The sequence below is a fragment of the Pygocentrus nattereri genome, chromosome 8 (genome assembly GCF_015220715.1).
Source record: "Pygocentrus nattereri isolate fPygNat1 chromosome 8, fPygNat1.pri, whole genome shotgun sequence".
Classification (NCBI taxonomy): Eukaryota; Metazoa; Chordata; class Actinopteri; order Characiformes; family Serrasalmidae; genus Pygocentrus; species Pygocentrus nattereri.
The window spans coordinates 162,501-175,000 of record NC_051218.1 but is presented as its reverse complement, the minus strand read 5'-3'; the positions used below and the strand labels follow the sequence as shown (position 1 = coordinate 175,000).

The following is a 12,500-nucleotide window of genomic DNA, read 5'->3' as shown; positions in this document are numbered from 1 at the left end:
TGCCTGACCTCACTAGTGCTGTTGAGGCTGAATGCAGTCAAATCCTCACAGCAATGTTCCAGCATCTACTATAAAACCTTCCCCGAAGAGCAGAGGCTGTTACTGCAGAAAAGAGAGAACAAACTCCCTATTAATAACAGGGATACTGGCTTGATTAAAAACATTATGACATATTTAAATTTGACTAATATTTCAAAGCAGTATTTGATGACGTTGCTGAAACCTCAGGCTGCACTGAGCCGCTGTGCTATAATACCTGCGTTGTATTTGTTCATTGTACCTGTCTACAAATCAACATTAGATTTCATTACCATGCTAATCCAGGTAGATGTCCAAATTCGTACACTTTATAAATATTTATGTATCAGCATAAACAGATATGCACCTGAAAAATACTACAGATCAACATCACTGACTCCAGAAGAAGCACTGAGTCAGCAGGGTCCTATAGGAAACCGGTTTTAGTGCACAATTTCTATTGATTTGCTGAATTTGAACACATTTAACGCAAATTAAACTGAAAATGAAACCTAAAATATGTTGCACAGGCCACATTTATGTTTTATTTCCACCCCAATATGTTCACTTCAGCTCATAAACAGTAACTGTGCATTAAACTCTGCAGACCTGTGTTCCCTGCAGAGGACGTGGAGACAAAACCGGGCTAGAGGCCCCGAAACCTCGGCGTCGGACTGCAGATATAATTCTATAACATTCCATATGATACTATCGTGTTGTGACTAAGCGTGTTTTTATACATTTATTTGTATATGAAACAAACAATTCCTGAGAGACAGGCAACAAAGTGATATCATATGTTGGTTTGTTGAATTAGTCCCACGTTTTACTAATTAGTTCTGACGTCAGGACCACCCCTTCGCTGCATCTCTACGATGGAGCTCTAGTGCCCTTCAGCGGTCAATTAGAGGAACTACAGGACAGACGCACTTCATCTAACCCAAGCGCTAACATTTGTTTGTCTTGGTGGCCAAAGAACAATGTTTTAGTGTAGCAAAGTTTACTCAAATATTTTGAAGATACTTTAAATAAACCATTTTAAAAGCCAAAAAATGATACACAGCACTGTGTGAAGGTTTTAGGCGTCTAAACACGTTCTTAAACGATTGACCTCAGCAGGGAGTTTATCACAATATACATTAGAATAAAGTCGTATTCATAATTCAAATAAACAGAAAAACAATAAAAGGTAACAAGAATTTCTCGGCTCCATATTTTTCCTGGACACCTTCACATCCGCCACAGAGACTCGTTAATATCATCAATTACATCATGAGCTCAATTTACTGAGCACTGATTGGTCAAACCAGGAGCTGCTTTATAACTACATATAATACTGGGCTTCCTCGAGGAGGAGAGGCTTGGAGATGGGTAAACAAACACACCAACATCCAGAAAATCACTGTTTATTATATAAATATAAATTTATAGGTCGGGGGGGGGGGTATTGGGGGTAGGGGGGGGGGTCATGGTGGCTTAGGACAACTTTCTGGTTTCAACTTTGTCCGTCTAACCGTACACTGGACGTCCTACAATGCTCCAAACTGTTTTAGGGATGCACCAGTGCTGATATCTGATATTTTCAAATTTTCCATAGCAATTGTAGAAGCTGGGGTTACCTGGATTAACTCGGATTTGTCAAACATGAGGAATTATTACAACAAAATATCAAGCTTCAGTTGGAAAATGATAAATGTTCCCAAGGCTCTGATCCACTCTCATCTCCGAGCCACAAACACTCCCCGTCCACTAGATGGCAGCATTGGAAAGCTAATTTTTCCTCACTGCCTCAGTTTCACACTCTGAGTCTAGAACCAGGTAAATGATTGATCACTAGTTTATATTTATAAACTACATTATGAAATAGACATTTAAATAACTGCAGCTTCCGATGGGATTGTCTTCTCCTGTTCACTGTATGAAGGCCTGTGTGACACTTTTATGGACAAAGGTTTAGTTTAATTATTATTTTATTTTTGTTTGGGGTTTTTTGTCTATTTGATTGTAGATGTTTAAATGTTTTTCCGACAATTTCTTTTTTTGCCAGTTTATTATTTTATCCTTTCCTGTTTTTTTATTTTTAGGATTTTCTAGAATTTTTCATTTGTTTACTATTTACACTTCTCTATGATTCAATATGTTTATCTTAATTTCTTCATTTTGTGTTTTCCTCTTACAGCGGCTTTTGTCTTGCTTGCTTTAAAGCGCCTGGAGCTGCGTATTAACGTATGAAAGGGGCTGTGTGGTCACTGTCCAAATAAAAAAATGAAGGACGTAGAAGGAAAATAAACTTCTTTACTTTTCAATACAAGAGTACTGTACTGTACTTACTAACGTAAAGAGAGGTTACATTTCTCTTGGGGCACTGAAATTTCCCATTAGGGACAGGGACCCCCGGCTTTCCTTCCCGATCTGATACGAGATAAAACCAAGGCCAGTGTCTAAAGGGGAGTTGTTTGTGGTTTGTACAATAAAAGGAGCAAAGACATAAACCGTTTCCTACACACGTAACTGCTAGTTTAATAAAACTGATGTAGGCGGAGTTTACTACTTAAGGAAAACGACTAGTATTGATCTTGTTAGGCTATTTGTGAGGGAAAGTCAGGATAAGAAGTATCCGTACTGTAGTCCTGATCCACGCAGGGAGAGGGCAGCTGCTCAAATGATGTAGAAAAATAAAAAAGTTGGCATACTTGGTTTTTATTTTATATTATTTGTTTATTTATTTATTTATCATTATATATGCAGAACTGTGCAAATATTTTAGGCGTCTAAGCAAATTTTTAACCAGTTTCCCTCAATATACATTAGAATAAAGTCGTATTCAAACAATAAACAGTAACAAGAATTTCTCGGGTCCATATTTTTCCTGGACACCTTCACAGCCGCCACAGAGACTCGTTAATATCATCAATTACATCATGAGCTCAATTTACTGAGCACTGATTGGTCAAACCAGGAGCTGCTTTTTAACTACATATAATACTGGACTTCCTTGAGGAGGAGAGGCTTGGAGATGGGTAAACACACACACTCACATCCAGAACATCACTGGTTATTATTTATATTATATATTAATTAATATACTATACATTTTGTTTATTCAAATATTAACACTTTTCTCAGCAAATAAACACAAACTACACAAATAAACAGATTTTGAAAATGTGTCTTGGGGTCTAAGACTTTCGCACACTGTCATATGAAGGGTAACTCCTTCTTTCATCCTGGCGGTAAATACTTACCCAGTTAATACACAGAACCTGCGGGTCAGTTCAGAGTAATCAGCTAAACTGCCTCAGAACTTCCACCATCACACAGAATACTGACCAGGCACTTTGGAGTTCGGTCCTCGCATCATCCAGGTCGATCAGTGGGCTTTAATGTACTGTTAAAGAAAATGTTACTAAGATTTTTTATATTATCATTATTATTATTATCATTACTACTAAAGGAAGGCGTCAAAAATGGTACGTGACATTATTTGTAAAAATCATAGAAGTGTGGTATGGCATTGTTTGATGCCCTGTATTGAAAATAAAGGGGTCATTAAAACTTAAATAAAGCATAAGTTTGCTTTTTAATATAAAAGGTTGTACGGAAAAAAAGATAATACAGAAAGTGTGGACTGATAGAGTGGCTCATCACTACTGAGCAAGTTCGAACCTAAAGTGGCCTAAAATATCTGTCCTGCTACCGAGCTGTGGACACATCGGCACATCGGCAGCTCCCAACTGATGACAGACGCAACTCCTGCTCAAACACACAAACATCACTGACCACCAGGGTCCTTTCTATCTATAAACAGTATAAGCAGTCAGCTGGAAGCCCTGAGACCCAAACTATGTAGGTTTTTAAATAGTTTACGCGCCCCAAATGTTCAGAACCAGCTCCGCTCACTGCTGCCCTCTAAAGGTGTCACAGCCCCACTCAGAAGTTAGAGCTTCTTGTTTTTATGAGATGCCATGACGTGCACATATGACTGTGAAAGCTCAAAATTTAATAATAAATAATTGTGATCAGCTCAAATAAGAGGCCCATGTTGTCTCACAACAGCTGCTAAACTATAGATAATTACTCGCAACTTTTAAGCAGTCATGCACATAAAAAGATAAACGTGCTGATTGATGAGAACAAATCAGGGCTGGGTTTCTCAAAAGTTTTACTTCAATGGTAAAGCGACCATCACAGTGAACGCTCTCTCTACCGGGGGGGGGGGGGTATTTTAGACTATTGATACTCCAAATCCAACTAAATGAAACTCACCCATCTCAGCCGAGTTCGGTTTTCCATTTCAGTCTCGATATTCTGGCAGTCTTACAGAGTCTCTGAGTCTCTCAGGATCAGAAGGTCATGTATTCCTCTTAGTCATCAAGTAAAGTGAAGCATCAGCCTGTCAGGCACTGATATGATGAAGACCATTACAGCAGTTAGTCAGACCACAGTTTAGGCCAAAATGTAAGAATCTACATCACACTGCCGACACATAAGAGACAGGAGTCCCATTACAATCTGAACTATGACTCAGAAAGCCAGAAATAACTGCTTAGCAACTGCCAAGCTGTTTACTGCATGTATCTCTGTAAATACATACAAAAAGAAGAGATGTGAGGGAGATATGCACAAACAGCACTGTGCAAAAGTCAGAGACCAACAACACTTATTTAATTTCCAGTCAACTTATTCAGTTTTCAGTGTCAGGAAAAACACATATTTAACACAGAAGCCTCAACTCACTACCTTACATTATTTTCAGGAGACTCACTTTCAGTTTTCCAAAGAAAGTATTTGTAGGCATAATCGCTGCTGTCGGATTGAAACCTCGTGGTTTTTCAGTTTTTGACATAATTTGAAAATACCTGTTCTTTACATTGTATGTAAATTTCATAAAGACTGGACCAAAGGAAACGGCCCAAAGACTTGGAAAGACGTCTGGTTCCATTGACTTCCATTAAAAGTAAAGTATGTTTTTTCCTTCTCCTGTAAAGTCACCATTTTGGAGCAACAGTGATATTCTACATTATGTTATCATATAACAGGATAATTGTGAACTTGTTTAGGTCTCAGCACTTTGTCTCTATGTGTCTTCATTTCCATCTAACAGAGGAAATGCTGACGTTAAATTAGTGCAGGTGCATCTCTAAGGGCATTTTAACCATGGCCCCGACCAGCTGCTGATGAGAAGCCTGTCACTTCCTGTGTGAGAACACAGTAAACAACAACAACAAAGAAACAAAGACGGCACACGGAGATCTTGAGGTTTCTGGAGTTTTAAAAAGGGATTTTACACTTCAGCTATGACTTATCATGTCCCCTCATTTCTCGCACGCTGACCGGGACCCATAGAATTCATATGTGGTAAATCCAAAATCACACGACGCAGAGCTGAGCAGATCGTGCACCATCACGCAGGCATTTCTTCACTTCAGAAATCTACAAATATACAGATAAAACCATCTCTTTCACGTTTTGGTCATATAAGGATGCAAAGAATTAACCCGCTATTACCCAGAACTCCCTATGAGTAATATATTTGTTATTTCCACTAAACATTTGTGTAGTCAGCTGTTTAAATGCCAGGCTCTGGCAGAACACAAAAGACGTCATTTCTCAGAAGAGAGGTCCTAAAAAAACCCACAGCAGGTGACGGAGCACATCAGCACTAACCACAACGGCTGCATGAAGTGATCAGCCATTTTTTGTTTCTGCTTATTGGGGGGGGGGGGGGGCTTTCAACAGAACTAAACAGATCTGATGCACTGAAAAACACTACGGGGACGGACCACGAGTGGAAAAAACTCAAAATACGATATGAACCGAAGTCGCAGTCTTTCCTGTGCTGACTCCACTCAGTGGAAATGTGGTGCGCGATGCATTTACATTCACAGAGTGACTGAATAGCACACAGGAACTGGACAACACCTGAATCTATGGCAACCGTGTCCCTCCTCTGGACTCCCTGCATCCCTCCAAAGGAGAGCTTTGGTACAAAGAGAAGCGGCTTCTCAGTTTCTCAACCTGCCTAAGGAGGAGCTTCCTCCTCCGCTGTCAGGAGAGGACGACGTGCTCCTAACTGAACACTTCAGGCAGGAAGCTGCAGCAACCCCTTCCTCTTCCTTCTCCTCCTCCTCCTCACAAGAGAGATAAAGAGAAAGAGAGAGAGAGACATAGTTGTTGTTGAAAACTGAGAGAGTGACGCAATGCCGCATCCTGTTCTACTGTACAATGTCTCAAACAAGCACCTGCCGTGTTCAATCGCACTTTCTTTCTGTACTTTTTAATCTGTTTATTCATTGCATTTACTTGCTGCTGTCTCTGCTCCACTCATACCAGCACAACACTCACTAACACGCCACCACCGCAGTGCTGAGAATGATCCACCACCCAAATAATACCTTCTCTGTGGTGGTCCTGTGGGGGTCCTGACTGTTGAAGAACAAGGAGGCTAACAAAGTATGCCGACGTCTGTCTGTAGCTGTGGACAGTGAGCGTAGATACAAGGCTTTTAATGTTACGGCTGCTCTGTGTAAACAGTGAAGTCCAAACGTCTGAGACCACATCGAAATCCTGGTACTGTATGTTTGTTTATTTATTTAAACCTGGACATAAACAACATAAAGTTTGACAAATTAAAACAAAGAAAAGTTAAATGACAATTAATTCGTTAATAAAATAATATTCAAAATCCTGCACTATTTTAGGTCACTATTAAAACTGAAGCACCGCTGACCACATGAAGGGCTTTTTATAGAAAGATCAGAGGTGCACGCTTAAAAAGATGGTTCTTCAAGGGTTCTTTAGTAGAAAAGTAGCTCTATATAGAACCTTCAACACTCAAAGAAAACTTTGCATGATTAAAGGGTTGTTTGCATCGTGAAAGGGGTTTTCAGATGGAGAACGTGTTCTTTATGGTTCTATACAAAATCTTTTTGAAAAGAGTTCTTCTACTGTTACAGGCTTGGCATCTTAACAGAAGAACGCTCTTTGGTGCTACATAGAACCCTTTTACAGCATTCTCCTTTAATCTGAAGAACCCTTTTAACATGCAAAAACCCTTTAATTATGCAAAGTGTTCTTGGTTCTATATAGTACTACTACTACAGAGCCCTTGAAGAACCATCGTTTTTAACAGTGCAGGCTTGACATCATAACAATAGAAGAACAGTTTTTGGTGTTATATAGAACCCTTTTCAAGAAGGTTCTATACAGAACCAGTTACAACACATTCTCCATCAATCTGAAGAACCACTTTATGATGCGAAGCACCATTTAATCAGGCAGAGGGTTCTTTGAGAGGTCATGGTTCTATATAGAACCATTTTCTTCTATAAATAACCCTTTAAGAATGACCATTTTTGATCTACTCATCAGAGGCTTTTGTGGAGCCCATGACCGCTCTAGCCCATGCGGTCATTAAAGCAAAAGGGAAGCACACACCAAATACTGAGAACTTCTGAAATTCATGCAAACATTCAAACATTTTACTTTTCACTCAAACTTATTGTGACAGCATCATTTATTATGAAATGCTTTGTATTAAATTAGAAGCATTTTCACCAGCAGGCTGCATCTAAAACAATCCACTGTCCGTCCGTCTTTGGATCATTATAAACAATTTATAACGTATCAGTGCAGTTAACATTACACTGAGCCGTCTCACTATGACTACTACAGGTTTCACACAGAGAAGAGCCAAGCGCCACATTTAAGGGAGGTTTACCCGCAGAATAAATCAGCCATGACACTAACCCTTAAAGATCCATCAGATCTAACAACAGAAACCAGAAGGAAACTACGAATATGACTTCATGCAAGTGGTAGTCACACTTCCATCTTGGTTTCAGAAGACACTCATCGCCTTTGTCACGCTGGCGTCTTGTACACGCGCCTGTGCTGCAGTCCGATATCACTCTCTATTTATTTTGCCTGTTAGAAGTTGCACGGTCTATTTCTCATGATCTAAATAATCCCAGACTCATTCAGTGATGTTGAGGTTTGGTGGTGAGTCCATCGTTATGAGAGCCCAGCAGCTTCACTGTTTGATTTGCAGAAGCTGTGTATCTCCTTTCCTCAGTAAGGCTTGGCAGCTTCACGTCCTTTCAGACCCGTAGCGCTGATTTTGTCAGGTCTGAAGCAAGAAAGGAGCTTGATTATCTCTCAAAGATGAAAGCTTTAGGCACTGTTTGTCAGATGGGGACAGCTTTGGTGGTCTATCAGGTCTTGCGTACTTATTAGACCTCCAGTTTTGGAAATTCTTGTTTTTTCACTTATTTTACTTTGACTTTCTCCTTTCTTATGCAGGCAGATTATGTTTTAGCTAATCTCAGAAATATCTCCCATAAAATTAATAACTTGTAACTTGTTTTTTTTTTTTTGGGGGGGGGGGGGGGGGGGGCAGGTTCAGTAAACAATGGTGGTCAATGACTTCTACATGGGTCACTAACAGGGTGACAAAGACAAAAGGTGCACTGTACAGGGCAAGGCCACCAACATAACTGTGTAATATTTATAGCTGAACAAATAACGACATCAAGCAGGTCGACATCAACAGCAGTGATCACGAGACTGTAACACCAGTGGAAAGTCATGAACAGATTTCTCAGCAGCAGCAATTCATCCAGAACTGGTTTAACTCATCAGTAATTACACAAAAATGAGGGGCAAATTGAGGACTGTGTGCTGTCCATCAGCTATAAAGCTCACTTTCACCAGGGGTTCATCATTTCACCAACACTCCACACACAAAGCAAAATAACCGACCACGGGCGTTTAACCCGCTCTTAGGCTCCGAAGTCTTCTCCTCCACCAGATTTCGGTTCTAATTCCCCCGTTCCACTTTAAACACTGGAACTGCTGCACCATTTAAGTTGCTGGCGAATAGTGAGCTGACCCCCAGCTTCATTCTTAGGCTTAGTCCAGCGCTAACTGGCCTGCAGCTACAGCCCACCATCAGTCCAAAACCCTCAGCGAACAATTGCGCAAGACGAGCCAAATCACCGACTCGCCGAACACCACAGACCCGCTCAACGGCTCGGACACGGCCGGGAACGGCGGACGGTAAAGCCGAGCGAAGCTCTGCGAGCGACCGACACCGAAACAGCAACTTCTTCTCCGCGTTTCTTCTCAAACTCGGCCAACATGAAACTGCGCTTCGCTCTGTTTCACCCACGAACGGCCCGGATGTCTGCCAGCTCCGCAGGAACCAGCCCGAGTTCACCGACGGAGAGGCAGAGAGGCAGAGAGCGGCGGCCCGTCCTCCGCCGCTGCTGGCCGCGAGTGGATGAACAGTGTCTCGGCGGTAATCGGCGTGTCTCTTACCCGAGCGAGCGCGGCTCCGGCGGCCCCTGGAATCAGCAAAGCGCTCGTAGTGCTCGTAGTAGAGTTTGCAGGCAACGTGCGACCGTGTTGTTTACAAAGTACAGAGCAGAATTCCGATTGGCTCCAGCGAGGACAAGGCGACGCCCCGGCGCTCAAACCCCGCTGAGCAGCCTTCACTCGCCGCCACACGCGAACCCGCCGCAGGGTGGCGCTCCCTCCCTCACAGAGGAGTCAGCGTCACTTGTCTTTCACCGGCTCAGCACTGAGATCACGATGTTTTACACGATTACTCTTTGACTCCGGAAACATCGTGATCTTATTGAACTTTCAAAAAAAAACTAAGCGTGAAAAATCACACACACACACACACACACACACACACACACACACACACACACTATATATATATATATATATATATATATATAGAGAGAGAGAGAGAGACACAAGCACAATGCAGCACAACAATCATTTATCTCAGTTATCTTGTTTACATAAAAGCTAAAATCACAATTGAAAATAAAATTCAATTTTCTGAGTCTGAATACCATTTTGATGGATTTGTTGACGTCATGACTCCTTATGATTACTTATGATTTTATAGTTTTTATAGTTTATTTATTGTTTTATGTATTTTATAGATTTTAGATGTATTTATGCATATAGCACAAAGAAATACCGTACACAAAGAAGTATCGTCAGCTAATAAAAAGAATCAGCATCAGACAGATGTTTAGATTTGACTAATATTTCAAATCAATATTTGATTATGTATTATTTATAGTGTTGTACTAAAATATCTGCACTTAATTCATTTTACTGCATTAGTAACCCTCTACAAATAAATGTCATATTTCTCTGTAATGCGAATCCAGTTGGATATATAATTCTATATTTCATACATTTTCATGAACCGGCATAGACAGATATGCACATGAAAAGCATCAGATATCAGCATCAGTGAAACCCCTGAGTGAGTAATGAGTATCTACAAATACACGACTGTTCAAATGACTGGAATCACACATATTAATGTGAGTCAGTAATAATTTATACAATGTGGACATTAACTGAGTAACTGAGTATCTGAGTAAATGTAATTGGTTTCTGTACTTTAGTATTTTTGGTGTATCTGTACTGAAGTTTCTCCGTTCTGGGCGACTTTTTCCTTTCACTCCACTACATTTCAGAGTCTAATATCCGACTTTTTCCTCCTACATTTTGAGAAATCTGTCGCTCCTTTTGGTTTCTGTGTGTATAAAAACGTAACATGTCAAAACGAAAGAAGCGCAAAGCCAGAGCACCAATCAGGGCCCAGCGGTCACTTTGTTTAGAGCTGGTTTTGACCTGTCCCAGTGCAGCACACGGTGCAATGTCAGCGCAGCAGCGTTGAGGTTTCAGTGCCGAAACGATGGAAGAAACTCCAGAGTCCAACCTGCAAGAACACCCATGGCCTTGTTTGAGCGAGACTTTTGACCCATTGTCTGTTGTAATTCGAACAATCTTGTTCTGTAAGCCAAATTCAGAATGTATGTCATTCAATGCACAAGCCAAAACATCAAATGCCCTCCAAGAAGACCTGCAGCAGCGCTTCAGAGACACTCTGGTAGAGCCTGAGTTTATTGCTGCTGCAATCCTTGTGCCAAATTCAAAACATCCTGGACATCAGATGAAAACATTGTCAAACTAGGTAAGACTAGTGATCCAGTTTTGTTTTTGAAAAGTGTCATTAGTTAAAGATTCTGAGAGACTGAACTGAAGCATTTTAAAAATATTTAACTTTCATTTTAGCATGACATTCATATAAATTTGTTTAGGTTATTTTTCCAGTGCACCTTGGAAATACATGGGGCAATAGCGTTCTTTTAATTTTTCAATTTGGAGAAACTTTGTGATCACAGTGAAGTTCAAATTAATTCTCAGTATCCATGGATCCTTGACCATTTCAGGCCTGGACTACATCAAGGACCATCTGGAGGAAGAGGCTTTGAATCAGTCACCAGTTGATGGTTCCAGTGGCTCTGACGATGAGGACTTTTTTGCAAGCATGAATCCTACTCGTGGTCAGGAAGGTATCAAGCAGTTGGATGGCTACCATGCCTGCAAAGTTGATGACAAAGAAATTCTGAAGTCCTTCCAGCAGTTTGCAAACTGTCTCTGAAGGTCAATACTGCTTTACCTGCTTCTGCTGCTTGTGAACGTCTTTGCACAGAAGGACTTACTTTCAGTCCCAGGAGGGCAAGAATGGACTCAAACAACTTTGAGAACCAGCTCCTCCTCAAGCTGAATAAAAGACATTACAGCTTTAGTTAGATCATTTAATTAGATCATCAATGCCAATCCGTACTAGCATGCTCCTGAAAAGCTAATGAGTGATATTATTTACTGCCACCGCTGTTGTTCTCTTCCATTTGTGGCTTGTTGTTTTAATAGTTGTGATGACAGGTTATGCAACTAGTTTTGACATATCCACACTGTGCTTAGGGCACTTTAGCAGGTAAAGCAGGATGGGGTTAATGCAAACACTGACAATCACACATCAAAGCAATAGTGATATGTTCTTGGCAGTATAGTAATATAAAACTGATTGAACTGAAATTTGTAAGCAAGTTACAGATAAATCTGAAACTGAAACTTTGCTTGTGTGTAAAAAGTGATTTCAGAGCCACTCGGTTCTCCCTGATGGAAACTGTTTACCTTCAGTGTTTTGTGCTTCTGATCATTTTAATAGACGTCAGCGTCACTAATTAATGACGTTCTATTAAAAGACTGGTTTACCAAGAGAGACGCTGGAGGACTTTCACCTGAAATGAGTTCATGAAGCCAGTCTGGTTATAAAAATGATAACAGGACATCAGAGCCAGAATTACTCTTTTAGTACTTTTACTTTATACTTAAGTACATTTGAAGGGAAATACTTTAGTATGTTTACTCAAGTGGAGGTCTAAAGGGAGGAACTTCTACAATTCTTCTACAAATGTTTTCAGTCGGGGACAATTCTGGACTGCAATCAGGGTAGTTTAGCACCCGGACTCTTTTAATATGGAGCCATTCTATTGTAATACAGAATGTGGTTTGCCATTGACGAACTGAAATAATCAAGGCCTTCCCTGAAAAAGACGTTGTCTGGATGGCAGCAGATGATGCTAAAACATGTATATATC

At 40.6% G+C, this 12,500-nt stretch overlaps 1 protein-coding gene across 1 annotated transcript in view; it reads right to left on the bottom strand.

Moving 5' to 3' along the window:
* The window catches only part of ccnd2a (cyclin D2, a), a 295,442-nt gene extending 285,985 nt beyond the window's left edge, over positions 1-9,457 (bottom strand). Inside the window, exon 1 of the mRNA XM_037540635.1 lies at positions 9,337-9,457. The gene's annotated coding sequence lies outside the window, so the exon portion shown is untranslated. The remainder of the gene's footprint in view (positions 1-9,336) is intronic.
* Between the last annotated feature and the right edge of the window lie 3,043 nt (positions 9,458-12,500).